The sequence below is a fragment of the Canis aureus genome, chromosome 1 (genome assembly GCF_053574225.1).
Source record: "Canis aureus isolate CA01 chromosome 1, VMU_Caureus_v.1.0, whole genome shotgun sequence".
Classification (NCBI taxonomy): Eukaryota; Metazoa; Chordata; class Mammalia; order Carnivora; family Canidae; genus Canis; species Canis aureus.
The window spans coordinates 26,717,434-26,736,529 of record NC_135611.1 but is presented as its reverse complement, the minus strand read 5'-3'; the positions used below and the strand labels follow the sequence as shown (position 1 = coordinate 26,736,529).

General features: G+C 36.2%; 1 protein-coding gene across 1 annotated transcript in view; it reads right to left on the bottom strand.

The window, feature by feature from the left end:
• EYA4 (EYA transcriptional coactivator and phosphatase 4) overlaps window positions 1-11,425 on the bottom strand; it is a 304,845-nt gene extending 293,420 nt beyond the window's left edge. Inside the window, exon 1 of the mRNA XM_077893629.1 lies at window positions 11,163-11,425. The gene's annotated coding sequence lies outside the window, so the exon portion shown is untranslated. The remainder of the gene's footprint in view (window positions 1-11,162) is intronic.
• Between the last annotated feature and the right edge of the window lie 7,671 nt (window positions 11,426-19,096).

The window sequence follows — 19,096 nt, the reverse complement described above, 5'->3', positions numbered from 1 at the left end:
TGGTTTCAGATAAATGCATGCATACATTTAAGTGAAAAGTCTAGAAGAGGCAAATCTATGGAGACATAAAATAGAATATTAGTGGTTTCCAGGAGCGAAAGGGACAGAATAATGGTCAGTGACTGCTTATGTATATGAAGTTTTTTTTGGGGATGGGTGTTGAAAATGCTTTGAAATTCTGTAGTGGTTATGGTTGCAAAAGTTTGTGAATATAACAAAAACCTCTGAAATATACACTTTAAAGGATAGACTTTTATGACATGAATTTTATCTAAAAACTACTTTAAAAACTACTTTTTAAAGAATTCTATAGGATTTCCAATTCTGATTGTGATACAGTAACTGCTAAAAGAATTGTCCTCCTGCTATTAATCAACATAAACATGGATGAAATTTGTGATAGATACTTTGGAAGCCTCAGGTAGGTCAACAACTGACAGTCAACAACTGTCACTATCGAGAGAATTGAAAAGCCTGAAATGAGCCTTATCTTTTCTGAACTTGAGTACATAAAATTAGAGCCCAAGTAGAAGTATAATTTGGTGTAGCTGAGGAGACAATTGCCTGACTTCAGAGGTGTAGAAGAAGGTGAAATTTGAGGGGCAGGTTCCCTTTATTGAGGCAGTTACTCAGTTGGGTGGGGCTAAGTAAGCATGGGGGTTCCATTGCTTCCTTGGACATGGCTTAAATTCCACATGGAGCAGAGAACAGCTCCTGTGGGGCAGAGCAGTGATGAAGATTTCAGAGTTTTCTCTGCATTAGGAGGGTGGGAGGAAACAAGAAAGAGTAGAAGGAAAATGAGGTGAATAGAACACACAAGTGAATATAATATATAGTCACAGTGACTAATAACCATGGCAGGCTTTGATTCTTCAAGTGATTAAACAAAACTAAAAATGTCTTAAATAATTATTAAGAGTTATTGACAATATCAATCCATAAAAAAATAAGAAAATAATTTCTTTTATTGAGAAAAATCAAAATAGAACCTGTTAAATAAATATCTATTAAGTTCCATATCCAAAAGTCTTATTAAGGGATCCCTGCGTGGCTCGGCAGTTTAGTGCCTGCCTTTGACCCAGGGCATGATCCTGGAGTCCTGGGATCGAGTCCCACATCAGGCTCCCTGCATGGAGCCTGCTCCTCCCTCTGCCTGTGTCTCTGCCTCTCTCTCTCTCTCTGTCTCTCATGAATAAACAATAAAATAAAATCTTTTTTAAAAAGTCTTATTAATTGTGAAGAACACCACTGGAGTGTAAAGATAGTAAGGAAGGTAAAGTCTAAGAATTTAGAGGAATTTACTCAATTTAACAGATTTTTTTTTTTTTTGGTTGCATGATGGCTTGCAGGAGGAAGAGTGAAAGGAAAAAGGGAGAGAAATTCTAAGATAATTATATGCAATAAATTATCCTCTAAAACAGAATTCTTCCAGAAATATATTTTTCCAACAAGATCACCTCCATTAGTCCATCAATGTAAGTGGAATCCTTGGGTTAGAGTCAAAGTAGGTACAATTATGCCAAAAGCACTATTCAATTTTAAAATAAGGAATCAATGTCAACAAAGGTGTGAAACAATTAATCTTTTCTAGTTAATATCTTGCCCTTGTGTCTTTTTCTGTTTTGAATTTTTAAAAATATTTTATTTATGTATTTGATAGAGAGCGAGTGTGAGAGAGCACAAGCAGGGGAAGGGAGAGAAGCAGGCTTCTTGCTGAGCAGGTAGCCCAACATGGGACTTGATTCCAGGATCCTGGAATCATGACCTGAACGGAAGGAAGATGCTTAACCAACTGAGCCACCAAGGAGTGCCCCCCCTCCCCGTTGTGTCCTTTTCATTTGAGTAAAGAATGTATATGTCAATTGCAAACCTTTATTCACCTATTGGCTGGGCTGGACAAAAAAAGCCAACTGAAAATGAGGCTAGGAAAAACATGATCCTAGTCTTATCACATTAACAAGTGATTTTAAAAATTGTTTTAACCTTGTAGTACGTGGTTAGTCATCACCATGTGCACCACTAACTCAAGCTAGATGCTTGTTCTTTTGCCAAATAATGTCACTTTAAATGTGTGCAAATATCAATATCACAGTGAAATTTAGGACTTAACTTCTGACAAGGTGTGACCACATGCATGGTAATGAAATTTCATCTGTTCTCTTAAAATTTCTCCTCTAAGGATGCTTTATTTTAGGAGAAATGGAACCAATTTAAGTTTAAAATATCCATTCAAGACAGCTATGAAAAAATAAACTGTACTGAAAAAAATCCTACCTCTAAGTATATATATATGGATTTATTATTCACTGTAACTCGTTGGTAATGTTTTCTAAGGGACTAAATTTTTTTAATACATTATGTATGAGAAAGCAAAGTTTCACTCTGTTGTATATTAGGTTAAACCCTTAAAATAAATACTAGACAGTGAAATTCATCACAATATGCCTTCATTTAACATTTTCCTGCAGCTAATGTTCATTTTTTAAAGGGCTGGCTAGGGGCCCAAAGAGGATCATGTAACACTGAAAAAAATCCCAGATCCCTGGAAAACATTATAGAGACATTCCAGTATATTTAATTTTTTAAAAATGATATTTGTCAAATTGTTAGCCATCTATTAGACTGCATACTCTATGACTATACTACCATTTTAGAGTGTTGATAATACATCTTATTGGATTTCCCACTAGCCAAGAGTTCCTGGTAAAATATTTTCCTACCACATCAGCCACTAGTCATCAACCATGTCAAACATTTTCAATTTGGATAATGAAATTCTAAGTTGACTGTACTCAATAAATAATAGAGATACATAATATTAACCATATAATATTTTAAGCATACTTAAATTAAGCTATATAACATACAGGAATTCAGGGCAAAACATTTATATTGATCTCACATACATAAATCTATTAATTACTGTGTTCTACAAATGCATAATCTTTAACTTAGCCTTCTCCAGAATAGAATTTAATTGCATATATGTATTTAAAAATTAGGAGCAAAAATATGCTTTAGAAATATCAAATAAACTAACATAAGCTCTGATCTCTTTGATAGATAAATGGAAAGAATATACAAAATATAAAATTTACCATTTTCATAATTTTAAGCAAACAGTTCAGTGGCAGGAGGTACATTCACATTGTTGTGTAACCATTGCCGTCATCCATCTTCAAAATCTTTATCTTCCTATTAAAAATATCTGTACCCATTAAAAAATAAGTCCTTACTCACCCCTGCCAGTACCAGGAAATACATTCTACTTTCTTTCTCTATGAATTTGATGAATCTAAATACCTTAGATAAGGAGAACCATATACTATTGGTCCTTTTATGACTGGTTTATTTGATTTAGTATGATATCTTTATGGTTCACTCATGTTGTATCATGCATAGGAATTTTCTTCCTTTTAAAGCTTGAATAATGTCCCATTGTATGCATATACTATCAATGGACACTTTATTCAGCCATCCATAAGTGGATGCTTGAGATACTTTTACCTTTTAGCTATTGTGAATAATGCTGCTGTGAATATTGGTGAACGAATATCTATTGAATATCTATTCAAGTCTGTGCTTACAATTTCTTGGTTCTTTGCATATATTTTTAATAAGTTCTCAGATCTACCCATGAGCTTATTTCATATTTTAAAGGTGATTGTTGCTGTTTTAAGGGACTCGGTATCACCATACCCACCCCTTAGATGGCCAACACACTCTCCTTGTCCTGGAAACATTGATAAGATCTCTTATAAAACAGGGGAACCTGGGTGGTTCAGTCAGTTAAGAGATTGCCTTCAGTTCAGGTCATGATCCCAGGGTCCTTGGATTGAGCCCCAAATCAAGCTCTCTGCTCAGCAAGGAGCCAACTTCTCCCTTTCCCTCTGCCTGCTGCTCTACCTACTTGTGTGCTCTCTCTCTCTCTGTCAAATAAATAAATAAAATCTTCTTTTAAAAAAATCTCTTAAAAAACAATGGAAAGAGGTTTCTTAAGATGGTCTACCATTCTTGCTCTATTTCTAAATTCTGAATATTTGTTTTGCTTAGGGAGATGTAAGTCTTAGCTTTTGAAGAACCAAAGCTGGAAGAATCTTGGAAAAAATCCACCACAAAATGTGGTGTCCATTCCCCAGCCTTTATGTACAGCCTCATCCTGATTCAATGTAACTCTCTTTTATTGAAGGCCTCTACAAAACAAAATATCAAAGCCTTCCTTATTAATCTCTTCCTATGTTCAGATCTCTTTCAAAAGAATTGTCTTCTCATATCTAAGTAAAATCTAACCTTGCTGTTACTCTTCCTCCTCTGTTCCTTTGCCAATCTTCTACTCAATCCTTTCCATTCTGAACTCTACATTACTCCCAAAATGTACACACTGATCTTTGGAAATCCAGTGTTAAATGTCATCTCTTCTTGAAATTCCTTCCTGATCTTCCAGGATGAGTATAGTTTCCTTGTTTGAAAATGAAGGGGAAAATGGCCTTTCGATTTGTTGTAAGAACTTGATATAAAAAAAGATATGCTTAAACACTATCTAATGCACATGGTAAGTTATCAATAAACATTGGCTGTCATTACCAATGAAGACAACAACTAATAGAGGATGAGGAACAGTTGCTTCCTATCATTATATTAATTTTTTCTACCTATAGAAATCATTATTCTTTTACCATTTAGTCAAATCATCTTTTTGTTTTCTTTTCTACTAAATCTTAGGTCCTTACCTTTTTCCTATCCTAAGCCTTCTTCCCTAAGTCTTCACTAAATTATTCTCATCTACTTCAGCTTTACAATCCTAACCTAGAAATTAATTTCCAAGTTGGGGAATAAAAAATGTCAAATACAACTGGAGATGGGAAGAGGAGAGATGCTAATTTAATATTAAATCATTGTTTGCCATCATTATAGTGCTTGTTCTATGATAATGTGTTAAAACAATATTATGCTCTTAGCCTTTTTGGCTCACAGACCTCCATTGCAAATATGATGAAAACTGTGGATTATTGCTCGCCTTCCAAAAAACACGCACTCACAATTTTGCATTAAAATTCTGGAGATGTATGAACCCTCCTGAATGTTCCAGGAGTGTCCACAGATCCCAGATCAACACTATTATATAATATAAACATAAAAATCTCAATCGTTCCGTTTTCATCTGAAATTTATCTCAGATTTCTTGCCCCCAAATTTTATCCTATTCTACCACATGCTGTTTACACCTTTTTATTGTTTTCCTGTGGTTAGATCAATGCAGATTTAGCCAAATGCTCCAGATACTATAGGGAGTAATTGAGGAACAAGGTAAGGGAATATGTCTATGTATAAGAGATATCATTATCTCTTTTCCTTACATTTGTATAACCAGTGTTAGAGGACTCCTCTTCAGGCACAAGGGTAACACATTAAAGAAATGACAAATTATTTAGTGTATTTGAAAATCTTAAATCACAAAAAGAACTAAAGGTTCTGAATTCACATAGTTGTTCAGAAAATGTACTTTAATCCAGTTTCCTTCTAAAAACAATTTTCACTAGACTACACAAAACTTTGAACTATCTGGTAGATTTTATAATTTTTAGTGAGGTATTAAAATAAATTGGATAGCAATCTATTTAGGGTAGACTAAACTTGATTCATCTAGGGGCTTTTACATCTGAGAATAAGATTTTTCTCTAGTCTGTAATATTCTTATACATATATTTGTGGGTAATCTGTCTTACTTGAAAGCACAAAATATTACCACTAAGAAAAGAAGAAACACCTAGGACAACCCCCTAAATTGTAAGCAATTTAATTATTTTTTTTTTTTTGGCAATTTAATTCTAAATCATACATTTGTTAGCAAAAAAGTCCTAACAATGGTACTTTAATTTTAACTTTGGTCTATAATAAATGCAACTTTAACTTCATTGTGTCATAATTTACCTTACTACATTGTATTTGATTGGCTATGCCTTATTCTTTGATACTCAGAAAATGCTCCAGAGAAGCACATGCAAATGGTCAACCATCCCTACTTGTCAACTTGCATAGATGCAGTAGTTGTAAATTCTGCTGTGTTGTGGATCAGCAGCGACCAGTCAGATGACACAACTACCCCTGAGTAATAGACATAGAGAGTGGTTAGGGACTCAGGGTATCAGTGAGCAGGAGCTTGACAATGAGTGGGAATTGAAGGCAATTGCTTCCAGTCGAGTTGTGGATAATTGATGAGCAGAGGGGAAGGAAGAAAACGAGTGATTGAACAGCAAATGCTCAGAAATTATCCAATTTCACGTCCTTTGTATAAAGGAAACATGAAGATTACTCTTAGATTAGGACTGGGAACATGGTTTAGGGGGAAAAATTAGTTATTTGAGATTCAAGAAACCTGAATTCCAGACTTAAATTTGCCGTTAATATTAGACAAAATAGGGGATCCCTAGGTGGCTCAGCAGTTTGGCACCCACCTTCGGCCCAGGGAGTGATCCTGGAGTCCTGAGATCAAGTCCCATGTCGGGCTCCCTGTGTGGAGCCTGCTTCTCTCTCTGCCTGTGTCTCTGCCTCTCTCTCTGTCTCTCCGTCTCTGTCTCTGTCTCTCTCTCTCTCTCTCTCTCTGTGTCTCCCATGAATAAATAAATAAAATCTTTAAAAATATATATTAGGCAAGATAGTTTTTTCTGTGTCTCAGTTGACACAATATTAAATGAGAGGATTGGGTTAGAATTCCATGATGCTAATCTTTAATGAGGCTGTTTTCATTCCCAGGCTAATACTATTTCATTTGAACATTTACATTCTAAATATGAGCACAGTAAATGGTGGTGTTACCATCAACTTAGCATCAGGAAGTCCTCATTATTACAATAGTTACAATCATTACTCAGTTAATATTAGCTACTACAGGATAAATAATATGATGTCTTTTGAAGTATGTTGAAGTCATACTTTTTAAAGTTATTAAGCAAATTTTATTTTTTCATTTTTTAAGAATGGATATAAGTATTCATTTTTGAAAATATATGAAGCTTTTACTGAGTATTGCCCAGATTTCTGGATCCTGGAGATGCAGCAGTAAACAATATAGAAAAGGATCCTGTCCTCGTGGATAGAGAATTGAGAATACATAAATACAAAATCAAGATAATTCCCGAGTGTGATTAATTTCTTTTAAAGAAACAAGACAGTGATTTTTATGGAGACTATTGGGTAATATGACTTGGCCAAGGGAGGTGTTGCTATGGATTGAATGGTCACTTCTAAAAGGGAAAAATTTGGGCAAAGGCATATCTTATGAGAATAAACCATTTCTGCTGAGAGGCACACAGATAGAAAGGTACGAAAGTCATGTAGAAGGAATGATCTTGCCCTGTGTAGAACAGCAAGAAGGCCTGTGTAGCCTAGTGTGGAATAAAGTCTGGGGGACAGGCAAGGGCCAGTTTGGTGAACAAGTTAAAAGTTTCCACTGAAATATATATCTACAACAACTAAGAGCTTTTAAATATTAATATCAATGTATTTGAGGGGAATTTTTGCTTAAAACTGGAACTGACTATAGATAATTCTGCCTTCTGTGGAATGGGAATGTGGGGAGTGGTATGCACTCTCGTGTGTGAGTGTGTGTGTGCATGTGTGTGTGTGATTTGGGCATGAATATTTCTTCAGAGAGTAGAGTAAAACTTTTCTCTATATCTCACTTCCTTGTCCAGAGACTGGCCAAGGACAGAGAATGGGTAGCACCTGAAGCAGAGCTTTAGAAGCACACTTAGTGAGTCCTCATATGTGACTGGGAAACATAGAGCTGAGTTTGGGGTTGGTTAGGGAAAGTGAAATTATCCTAAAAGGGAGAAGAAGGTGTTTAGTCCATGTGATATAGAGCGGCAGGCCAACATATTTTTAAGTAGAGAAATCACCAATATTGAAAATCTTGTATGATTGCTAAGTAAACTATTCTAGTCTTGCCAAACTTTCAGTAAAGTCAGGGACACAGACAGATACTTTTTGTTAGAAATGCTTTTTTTGGAGGTAATCAAGGAACAGGGCTGAGTTCCATGTTTGAAATCATGTAGAGCAGTAAGGATGGAAGAGATGTAGGAGTGAGATTTGGAATCCCTGAACTCTGGCACTTGAGGCCGGAAGAGACCATGAAAATACGAGTCCCCCCAGAAATCTTAGAACGTCAGCTGAGTGGATTGAGCTAGCTGTAATTATACAAGTGTTCATTTATGCATTCATTTTCAGTTATCTCACCACTATGCAGTCTCTTAAAGGAAAAGAAAGTAATTGGAAGATGCAGGGAAAGAGTGACTTCTTTCTTAGGAACTGTAAGCATCCATGATACCAAAACATCAGCTTGGTGAGAAAAACAAGTTCAGTTAGTTGTTTAATACAGAGTACTCAAAATAATTGCCTAGTTGAATAAGTTTTCACTTCCCAGCAGCTTGATTTGTCATAAAATAGAGCTCAAACATAAATATTTAAAAGTAGAAATACATTTATTTTATTCCAAGTTCTGAGACATTCATAAACATGTTTCAGTTTTATCAGCAAGAATCCATGTGAATGACTTGTCCCCTTTGCTCTGGGATTCTGGAGTTTTAAATGGGCCAGGGTTTTGAAGTGTTGAAAGATATTATAAAGCACTTACAAGTATTCAGCTAGTCAGACTGCTCAATTAGCTGAACATTTATAACCTCAAAATTTTGACAGAGCATGATTCATGTAGGAATGACCCCTTGGACAACAGATGGCTTTATTGTAGGTATGCTTGAGAGAAGGAAACACAAAGCAGTGTGATCTGAGGGAAATAAAAATGGAACATAGAGAGAAATATTGAACTTAGAAGCATGAATTATACTCTTAAATAAGGGAAATTTTGAACAATTTAGCTGATATATTTTTAATGATAGTGTGCTTTCAAAATATTTTATTTGAGACTGTTTAAGACATATTTATGGGACAAGCCTCAAAAACAAAGTAGACCAAAATTAATATCTAGTTAATATCTAGGCAACCCATCCCAAATCATATTATAAATCTAAAGTATTTAGAAAAAAATAAAAGTTTGGGGGAGTAAGAACTACAATGTCAACCAAAAACCTAAATCCACAGCATTTTAATTTCTTGTTTTTTTTTTTATTTTTTTCCCTTTAGTTGTGGGGTGCTTATAATCTGGAAGGTATTCTGGAGAAGCATTGATTCAAAGGCATGTTTTAGGATAACATATTACCACTAAAATATATCAAGTTTTGATTTAGAGGGTTTTATCAGTTTTTAAAGGAGAATCAGGAAAGCCTGGTTGGCGCAGCAGTTGAATGTCTGCCTTTGGTCAGAGTGTGATTCTGGGATCTGGGATCAAGTCCCACATTGGGCTCCCTGCAAGGGGCCTGCTTCTCCCTCTGCCTGTGTCTCTGCCTCTTTCTCTCTCTGTGTCTCTCGTGAATAAATAAATAAATCTTAAAAAAAAAAAAAAAAAAAAACAAGAGTCAAAAGTGATGTAAGTAAAAACATGTACTTTCAGGTATGTGCAGTATCTCTTAAAACTGAAGTTAATACTATATATAAATTCACTTTGGAGAAAGAAACATCAGATTCCCCAAAAATACTTTTACATTAATCCATAGAACAAATGCAAATTTCCCTCTCATTTGGAGCCTATTATGATACACAGTATACTGGTACAATGCTCTTTCCTAACTTTCTAGGAGTACAAAACTACTCACATTACCATAAAAAAAAATAATGGAACAAGAAACCATAAATAATTTCTCTCAAAGGACAAAAAAAAAAAAAAAGTTATCCAATGAGAAAAAACGAACAAACAGAAAACAGAAAAAGCATCAGGGACCAGGGAGGAGAGCAGGACGCAGGACACTCATGCCCCTGCCAGTATTCATTGCAGATGAGTCCTGACCCCTTGGAAGAGTGTGCTCATCTGTGGTTCAAGAGAGCCAGGAGAAGTTTATGTGGGTGATCATATTTTCCACACTTATTGCTCCATTTTGTAGATGGACCACCAGAGTTACTATGGGGCGGTACAAAGACTCCTATCTGACTTTACCCAGTTAGCAATAGGAAAAAACAGAATACAGTCCTTAAGTCCAGCATTCCTTACCTCCTCACAACTGCTGCTTAGTCATTAAAGTCATAATAAAGTAGTATTGCTGCTTACCAAGTTTTCTAAAATAAGTATAAAAAAATAACAATGAAAACTCAGCGAGGACAAAAAGATGGATTCGCTTATATATTTTTCCTTTTATTTAGTCATTTCTCCCCTTAACACTATTAAGCAAGAAGCATTTATGGACTAGAATCCTCATTCTTGACTAATGGTTTATACAAACTGTAAATGTACACTTTAATATCCCTGTGCTCTTTGGTCCTCATTACAACTCTGTAGATCAGGTTAATATTTTTCCTATCCTCATTTTAAGGATGAATCTGAATTTTAAAGAAAATAATTTATCAAAAATCAAACGGCTGATACAGACTACAATCAATATTAAATACAAAACTTCGGCATATAAATTACATTCCACCTCCTTTAATCATGCATATATAACTGCAATGACTCCAAATAAATATTCTTCTAAAACATAATTTATTACAAGATCTGTTAACCACCCAATAGAGACACATACTAAAAGTATAATTCTTGAGTAATTTTCAGGGCTTGTAAAAACCTTGTTTATACGTGCAAAATATTTTTTCAGTGTTCTTAATTCAAATGACACAACAAATCAGAAAAAGATCTTACTTCAGCATCTTAGACATTCACTATTAATTCCTCAAAACTTTTCTTTACATATTTTCTCTTTTTCTAGTTTGAAGAATTAGAAAACCTGTTAGAAAATTTAGCTGTTACAAGTAAAACTGAATTAGAAGAAGAAGAAATCAGGAGCAAGAGAGAGGGATCTAACAATATGCCAGGTTTGGGGGGCTTTTTATTCATAGTATTAATTGAGGGAAAAAATGAAACTCTGTGTTCTGTGGGCACACATAGCATTTCTATGTATAAGAATAATTTAAAATTGGCTTTGGCTATAAATAATGTCCATGAATGAACTTTTAGAATTAGAAACAAAAACAAATACAACACACATTACTACTGATAGAAAATACAATTTAAACACAGAACAGTTAATTAGCAAGCATGGAATATTCCACAAATTACTTACAAGGACAAGCTAAGTCTTATCAAGGCTTCTGTGGTCTGCTTCTATGTGCGATATTCGTTGTCACTGTATAGATTTTTTTTCCCTTCTGCTAAACGTTCCATAACTTTCTTGGCAAGACTGAATGTAAGTTATTCTTATAAAATACCAGACTGTCATAATTATGATTTTTAGTATTATCCAAATTAATTACAACTTCCAGCAGTGACACGGACTAAAATAGCAAGAGCTGCTGGTGATCTAAAACTACTCTCAGCATGTCCCAGCGAGTACTTGGCCAGGAGCACATGTCACTTAAAAAAAGCATGTAACCCTTTAGACCCAACAGTCAATTAAGGCCTTGGTAGAAATGTCAGCCATAAGAATGAAAAGACCTTTCAATTATTTACATACAATTTTCCTCTAATTAGTGAGAACTGATTTTCATTTCTTCCCTTTCTTTCCTCAAACAGGACCATATGAGATCAAATTCAGAAGGGCAGCTGCTTCATTAAAGACACAGAGAGAGAAAATGAGAGCAAGAGCGACAGCCAGAAGAGAGAGAGGCAGTTTTTCTTGTCAATCAGACCTCCTGATTCTTATAGAGACGGGGTCAGCGAATGCCTATCAGCTTAGCAGTCTTTAAAGATTTGTAGGGTACTTTGCTAGGGTCTGTGCTGATGATATAAAACAATAAGACATTTTCAAAAATGTCTGACAAAGTACAATTATAATCAACAAAGTGTAGTGTCACAAGCTACTGATGTCTATGTGGTACAAAAGAGATCCACTACTCTACTTTTATTTGATAGTTGTATGACTTGCCAAATACCTGTACATATATGTAAAAAAATATAACAATTTAAATATAGTATAGTCAAAATTGTATCTTAAAATTACTTTTGTAAAGCAATTTTGAAAAGACTTTTGAAATATTTGAGTAGCATTGACTCTGGAATAATTATAACTACTATTCAGTTTCTTTTTTTAAAAAAAAATTATTTATTCATTCATGAGAGACACAGGGAGAGAGAGAGGCAGAGACACAGGCAGAGGGAGAAGCAGGCTCCATGCAGGGAGCCCCATGTGGGACTTGATCCCGGGTCCCCAGGAGCAGGCCCTGGTCTGAAGGCGGTGCTAAACCACTGAGCCACCCGGGCTGCCCTACTATTCAATTTCTAATATCAATCTGGAGTTGACATACTTTGGGGGCACAGTTTGAGAAAACCTTTGCAAAAGTACATACATTTCATTTCTTATTCTATGGAATGGACAATAACAAAATAAAATTTTATTTTGCTAGTGTTTTAATTTTATTTCTAGATTTGAGAATATCTACCTCTAGAGGAAAGAATGTTCTGGGTCTTTCTAATTATATTACCTCCTTAATATAACTTCTTAAAGTGTTTTTAAGTCTCAACTTATAGGGGAGAGACTTAGACGTACTTACACATTTAAAAGTAGAATTTAAAGACACATTACCTTTCAAAGCTTGATTTATTTGTATTTATTTGTTTCCAAATGTTAACTTGGAGTTGCCACATGGGAATTTCCAAATGAGGTAGCAGGCATATGATATTTCTCTAGCAGTTTTTACAGTATGCTGACAGTAAGAAAAAGTGACATAAAATAAAACATTAAGCATTCACAGTTTTGTTTCCTTTTACCCTGACATTGTTATTTAAGACAAACTACCTAAACTTTCTTAAAATCCTAACGTATGCACAAGAGCCCAGCAATACCCTCAGTCTTCCACATGTGGCTTTAATTCAAATAAGAAGCAATTTCACCAGCTGACTACAGGTTAACTATCCCCAGAAAATCCCCCTGAATTCCCTGTACCATTGTATGAAGATAGGCTCAAGCCAAAAAACAACATTCAAAACTGTACCAAAAATACTCGGGTAAGGTCAGAACTTACATGGAACAGCTTCTGCCAACTAATAGGATTCCTTTCTGTGCTAATAAGGATGGAACAAAAAATTCAGTTGATTCAGTTGTCTGGGCAGGAAAGTAGGCTTGAAAGAACCTAGGAATTTGTGCAGATTTTACAGAGAATTATAATGGCTTTCTCGTCCTACTTTCTCCCATCTGTAGATTGAACCATTATGGAAAAATTCGAAAGCAGGAAAGCATTGTACAACTCATCCTGGAAGTGGGGCAGAGGGGTCTGGCCTTGGGAAACTTCTAAGGGATTCCCAGTATTTTTCAGTACAACAAACTCTAATGCCACCCCCATGCTTCTGTAACTTCATGAAGGGCCCTAGCTGCCAGCTGACTTTGTGAAGATCAAGCCCATTGGCCCAAACATTCTCTTCTCTCAAGTTCTTGAAAGAGTTACCTGCCTTCTGTCCCCTTTCTGCCCTCAGTGGCTTCTAGTTGACGGAAAGTTTCACCTTGTCCTGAAGCTTTGACTAATTAATTCTTGACTCTTCTATCCCTTACATGTCAGTAAAATCAAAGAATCATAGTGTCATTCAAAACTAGAGTCTTGGGCAACTGTCATTTTACAATGGCTTCCTTTTAACTAGTCCTCATGACTTAGTCCAGATTCCCCGAATTTAAGACTATGCAGTATGCCAGAAAGACTTCTAAAATGAAACATTTTCTATTTTTTTAACATTTTCTTTCCTAGTTTAAGTCTTCTGTGGTTCCTCATTACCTGTATTTATAACAGTGATTTCTAACACAGAATATGCTCCAAAAACATCATAACATACCCTTCACCTTCAACATTCTAGACTTGATATTTCTAAAATATCCCCTGAAGAATGTCTGTTAGAGTGGGGATCTTTCTCTCAAACCACTCTAATCCTTTTTTTTTTTTTTTTTGCAGGTAGAGATGGACTAAGATTGCCAACCGGTATGAGAAGAGCCTGCTTCTGAGGTGAAGAATAGAAATTAAAAAATAAAAATAATAAAAGGAGAGAACCATGGAAATGAAGAAGAAAAGGGAAGGCAGGATTTTATTGCTAATTCTGAGGAGACGGCCTAGTAGGTGCCAGTAGCAGTGAAGCTACCCAGGGGGTCAGGAGGTTGGGGGGTCGGGAGGTCGGAGGGTCAGGTGGGAGGGATAAATAGCATGGCCACTGCATAGGACTGGTTTCCTGGGCATGCCATCTGTAAGGTTCCACACCCAAAAGGATCTCACAGTTGGTCCACGTTCTATTTTCACCATTTTGAAATTCTTAATTTTATTTTTGAACTTGTGTTTTACGACTGAAATCTAATGAGAAAACTGAGCATTCAGGAGTAGAGATATGCTCATTATGTGCGTCCACTGTTCCTTGCTTTCCATTAGTGCAGAATTCTGGGTGACTCACAGTGTGGGAGCTCTTTGACACTCTGAGTATAAGCTAAATGTGTTATGTCTACAACTGAGTGAGCAGGGTGCTGACAGCTCCAAGAGGCCGTGCTTTCCCTGAGAACCAGAACATACTTCAAGCACGGAAAAACACATTAATGCTCTAAGAAACATCACAACCAAAGAACTCTCTCACATCCTTTCTTTCGTAGGTTATCTCCCTGAATTAGCCAACCATTTAAGCTAAAAATGATGACATAGACAGGAAGAGAGAAAGAGAGCAACCGCTAAGTCCTTCTCCTTTCAGTGTCTCCTTATCCATCAATAAGGGAAAGGTAAAGACTTAAAGACTGTTGGTAACAATGTGTGCATATTGACAAATGATACAGTTGTGTTTTGGGTGCACTTCTGCTGTTCTAGTAAGAATGAAATACATATGCACATACAGTCTATGAAATATGAATTGTGCAACTTTAGTGATTTCACATAGAGTCAAGGATCTTAGGTCTGCACTTAGACCTGACGCTGTCACATGTAAAGATGAATGGCAAAATTCATGTTAATTTAAAACTTTAATGTTTCTTTACTTAGAACATTAAAAGTAAATTTTAAAAACACCATGATAAATTGAGAGAGAGAGAGAGAGAGACTGTAGAAGAAGGAAAAAGCTTTATATTTTAGGAACTTTAGCAATGCTTTTTCCTTACTTTCAAATGAGGAGCCCCCAAATTTCATTTTGTGCTGGGCCCCACAAATGATGTACTCAGCCCTGTCACTTTACTACCTTTGATTCCGTTTTGAATTCCATAGCCGAATTGAGTTTATTTTTCAAATCACAAGTAAAAGACTACTTGATAGATTCTTCTCTATCTTGTGGCTTGACAAATTCATTCTAGGGCAATTGAAGTATGGACTTATGTTCCCTTTTGCCATGGTTAGTACATAGTCAGACCATGGCTGGCTGTGGGGGGAGAAGAGTCATTCAACCCTGGAGAAAAATTCTAATATATCATGTTTTCAACAATTTTTAAAGGTAATACATTCACATGACGGTTCTTAGAACCATGTGGGAAAGCCATCTAAGGACCCTCTGTGAAATATTTAATTAAAATATCAATTTTGAGAATATGAGATCTATGGATGCTGGGCTTGGCTTGTTTCTTTATAGGCACTTTCTTTTTTTTTTAATTATTTATGGTAGTCACAGAGAGAGAGCGAGAGAGAGAGAGAGAGAGGCAGGGAGAGAAGCAGGCTCCATGCACCGAGAGCCCGACGTGGGATTCGATCCCGGGTCTCCAGGATCGCGCCCTGGGCCAAAGGCAGGCGCCAAACCGCTGCGCCACCCAGGGATCCCTATAGGCACTTTCTTGAGTGTGAAGATGCCAGCACCCAACACAGTGACCATGTGGAGTAAACATACCAAGGAGCCTGTGAACAATAAATCCTGGGTTTCCCTTATTCCCACCATTTATGGCAAATATAGCTATGAAAATAATGCCCTCCTCACTTAAATTCCATATAATTTTTTATTCACTGATAACAAAAATGAAGGAAATATAGGTAAAACAATGGTTATGCAGATAAATAATAAAGAGAAAAATTATCTTCCTTTAAATTTGGGACCTCTTGCCTTGCCTTGCTAAGAACCAGGAGTGATTGTGGAGAATTGCTCAGTGCAATTGAAGAAATGGGGTTTGGGGTGGGGAGACTGAGCAGCTGCAGTAGTCAAAGGGAGAGGGGGAGAGACCTCCCAGGCAGCTCAAGAGGTAGTGACATTGCAGAAATGTCTAAAGGGGATAGTTCAGTGATAGATTCTCTCCTGCTTCATCTTAAAATGAAGTCTACAATCTCTTGCTAATTTTTTGTTGGAAGTGAACTTGTGTATGTGAGGAAAGCTGAGGCTAAGGTAAGGGTTAAAATGGGGGTTGGGTTGGAAGGAAGCTCCAAGTTGAGGACTAGGGAAGAGCTGACACTGGTTTGAGTTATACAGATTTTAAAAGATTGTCTTTAGCATTTAAGGGAAGGGGAAAATTAGTTCATTTCCCATTTAATATTCTCAGACTTCCTGATAACTTTTGGCTCTTATTGACTTATTTCTGGGCACATATTCAATTTCCCTCATCCTTTTGCCCTCTCCAAAGGAAAGAACTAATTCGTGTCTCCAGTTTTACCATCTAGCATTTTGTCCAGCAAATGAACTCCTTGGAAAGATGCTGAAAGAGAAGTGTCAGTAGAGATTTGTGGCAAAGGCAGAGAATATTTTCATCATAAAGAGAAGGCCTGTTTCCCTGGCCACTCTTAATGGCCTATTTCCTGGGCTCTAAATATAGAGTACCAGGGCTTTCCTCACACCTGACCCTGATGCTGCCAGCTGGGAGATTGGGTCTCTATTCCAATATAAACTCTACATGTAAACAATATGTCTCAGCCATTCTTTCAACTTAGGAATTTTTTTTTCTTAAAACATGTGCTAATTACATATTGTTAAAGTGAAATATCTGCTGTTCCTTGTAAGTTTCTAGGTTTAAGCTGCAATTTCTATTATTAATAAGTGGAGGGGGAGGGGGTGAAAAAAAAAATAAGTGAAAAAGGGTATCCTTGGGGTGCCTCTGTATTTTGAATCCCAGCATAGAGTGTCTCAGGTTTGAGAACCTTATTTTCTGGACCAAGCAGCCACTAGTGGTCACTTGCCTCACAGAGAGATGAATCACTATGTCTCTACATGGAAATCATAGGCAATCACTCACAATACTTGCCTTAGGTTGATTCATGGTGCATCGGCCTTTAAGCCCCAGGGACCTCAACTGTCTCTGTGGTCTGAAGAAACCATTTGTGGTTTTGATCACATGTGATTTTCTTCTGCCTCTAGCTTCTCCTTTCTGGCCAATCCATCATACACAGACAAAGTCAGCTTTCTACCACACAAATTATATTGTGTTATTCCCTGCTCAGAAACCTTCCAAGACTCCCCACTGATTTCAGAAGAATCCAGACCTCTTAGCATAGCAATCAAAATCCCTCACAATCAGAAATCAGTTTTCCCATCTAGTACCTTCTCTCTCTGTCCCTGCACTTTCTCTAAATATATTATTAAATACTCCAGTAATTCTAATTAGCAGTTACTCTTGGGATCAGGGATGTTCATTGACTCTTTCATTTAGCATTAGACATTAAACCACATTTTTTCCAGGTGTGCAATACAGTGATTCAACAATTCCATATATCACCCAGTTAAGCCTTATTTTTTTTATTCTTGTATTGATATAAGGAGAAGGGGTTGATTGAATAGTATCTATTCAGCCAAATGTTGTTCATCCAATTTTTATTTGAGACATTTGATAAAAATGCAGATTTTTCAGTACCACTTTAGACCTAAATCAGAATCTTTGGAAATGGGGTATGAAATCTGAAGGTTAGGCAAGTTTCTTATGTCTATCTAATACCCTAGAGTTTTGATACTCCATGTATTTGACATTAAAAGAAATAGCATTTGCCTTAATAGTATCTTTTTTATCTTAATTATCTCTATGCCACTCAAATATTAATATCCTATCAATACCTACTGTCCTGTAGGTCATACATTGCCCAAAATAGATACAGTTTTCCAGAGCTAACTATTGACTGAACAAGAAAAAGAAGGCTGAAAAACACCTACAAATATTCCAAAAGATAAAGGAAATGTGACAGAATTCTGAAGTTTTGTTAGGATTCAGTGACTAGAGTTGGAAATGTTTGATCTTAGAAGCCTTCAGGGAGATATATTGTTTTAAGGACAAGAAAATCATTCCAACTTTGGAAAAATGCACAAAAGCAAAGCATGTGGAAGATTCATGAACCCTGATCAAGTTGAGTCCATCTTAGTATGTGATGGGAAAGAGAAAAGTCAGACATGGAGAAGAAAGTGAGCCCTAATAGGTAGAAAAGCTAGAAGCACACAATTTGGGGAATTTGATGAGGAATTCATTCAACAATTATTTACTAGATCTGTTAGAGGAGCAATATGGTTCTAAGAGATATGAAGTCATCCAGGGCCAATAATGATATTCACTCAGCAATTACTTTCTGAATGACTCATATACCTGCTAGTATTTACTGTTTCAGGCACCAAGAATTAAGCAGAATTTTAGCACCAAGAAAACAGACAAAATAAGCCTATACCATTATGAACATAGACAGTAAACATTCAGACTGACTCCCAGCATCCCTTCTACCCTTCCTGCACTGAGTAGCAGCAATACAGTATAAAGAATTTTTCTCCACTCAAGTGATGGGCCAATCCAGCTAAAGGCAACTCTTTTTTGCCAATGACTGCTTGAGGAGAGGGGTTTATGACCCAAACCTGAGTAAAAAGATCAAAAGAAATTTTGCTGGAGTCTCATAAAGTCACAGGAAACCAATCTCCCTTTCCCATTGGATAAAGAAGAAACATATGACCTCAATTTCTGACACGAGAGGATCTATCTTTGGATGAAACAACACTTGCTGAAGGAAAAGAGATATAGAAAGAACTTGCTGAATCAAGCTTCCAGAAGCCTTGCACCATCTCTGGGCTTTTCCTTATGTGAACTAATTCTTTTTACTTTTACTGATGGCAAAATTTATCTTAACTAATACACATACATAACAATTTTTATATACTTCATTTGATCCTCAA